The 1,632-nt window shown below is 36.2% G+C and overlaps 1 non-coding gene across 1 annotated transcript; it reads left to right on the forward strand.

Moving 5' to 3' along the window:
* The first annotated feature begins 1,008 nt into the window (after positions 1-1,008).
* On the forward strand, positions 1,009-1,112 carry LOC112627185. The gene has a single exon (XR_003120049.1). It is a non-coding gene; the product is annotated as a U6 spliceosomal RNA (small nuclear RNA).
* Positions 1,113-1,632: the final 520 nt, after the last annotated feature.

Genomic DNA, 1,632 nt, shown 5'->3' on the forward strand with positions numbered 1-1,632 from the left:
GTACATAAAATAGTGCTTACAGAGAAATTCATAAAATCAAACACACACTTTGGAAAAAACCTGAAAAAATTATTTAATCATCTCCTAAAAAGCTAAAAAAAAAAAAAAAAATAGTACAGCAAATTAAATGCAAAAAAAGTAGAAGGCAATGTCAAAGAGGAAAAAAAAATAAAATAGAAAACATACCATTTAAAAATTGTAGGTTTTTTTAGAGATTAAAAAAACAGATAAACACCTATCAAGACCCATTAAAAGAAATGTGAGAAAACTATACTTAAAATTTTCAGAAATTAAAACGGGACATCATTAGAGATCTTAAAATATTTAAAAGTTAAGAACTTCTGGCCTTCACATAAGATGTAGAAGGTCTTGAGGGACCATTTCTCCCACCAGATAAACTACAAAAATTACTGGATCATCTTCCCAATCTTCCCTATATTTGATATTGGAGGGTTGTAGATGAAAAATGATCCAAAGTTAAATTACAGGGGAGTATAAGGCATTTCTAGCTGAGCAGGTATCAGTGGCCAAATTCTCTTCTGCTGAATTCCACAGGGGCTGGTGGAAGACTGGGCTTATCACAGTCTCTGGAACTCTGCTATGATACAGGAAAGCCTGCAGACCCTGTGGGCTAGTATAAATGGATTGAAGTCTGTAGGAGTTTCAAATGCAAAGAACTTATTCTTCTTACCTGCTGCGATTTCCCCCATGAAACTTTTGGTGAGTGTGTGGAAACGGTATGAAAATGGAATTGGAAAAGCAGAGGAAGAGAACTCTGTAGTCTACTGGTGATTAGATCCCAAGGTCCTACTAGAGAGAGTAGTTTATAATATATACAGTACAGACCAAGTTAGCCCTAAATACATGTGAAAACACAGGGGAAATAAAGCTAACTTAAGCTGTATCCCAGCCACAAACCAGCTCAAATTCTATCTGGATTATAAAGATTGACCCATTTCCCTAACTTACAGACAAAAGAACACGTCCTCCCTTTTAGAAGACAGTATTGTGCTCACTTTGGCAGCACATATACTAAAATCGGAACAAGACACAGAAGATTACCATGCCCCTGCATAAGGATGACACAAATTCGTGAAGCATTCCATATTTTAAAAACTGAGTTCATATCTTTTTGCAGGGACATGGATGAAGCTGGAAGCCATCATTCTCAGCAAACTAACAGAGGAACAGAAAACCAAACACTGTGTGTTCTCACTCATGAGTTGGGAGTTGAACAATGAGAACACATGGACACAGGAATGGGAACATCACACATCAGGGTCTATCATGGGAGTTGGAGGCAAGGGGAGGGAGAGTATTAGGACAAATACCTAACACATGCAGGCTTTGAAACCTAGATGACGAGTTGACAGGCACAGCAAACCACCATGGCACATGTATACCTATGTAACAAACCTGCACATTCTGCACATGTATCCCAGAACTTAAAGTATATATATATTTCTAAATTATATATACATATTTAAAAGTTTAAAAAGAATAAAATAGAAGACAGCATTTATACCAAGGGCTGTAGGGTCTTATTTTTAATTACACAATTTCTGGCATGCAATAAAAAGCTATGAAATAAGTGAAGAAGCAGGATGTACTCCTAGTTAAGAGGAAAAAAAA

This window comes from Theropithecus gelada, chromosome 6 (genome assembly GCF_003255815.1).
Source record: "Theropithecus gelada isolate Dixy chromosome 6, Tgel_1.0, whole genome shotgun sequence".
Taxonomy (NCBI): Eukaryota; Metazoa; Chordata; class Mammalia; order Primates; family Cercopithecidae; genus Theropithecus; species Theropithecus gelada.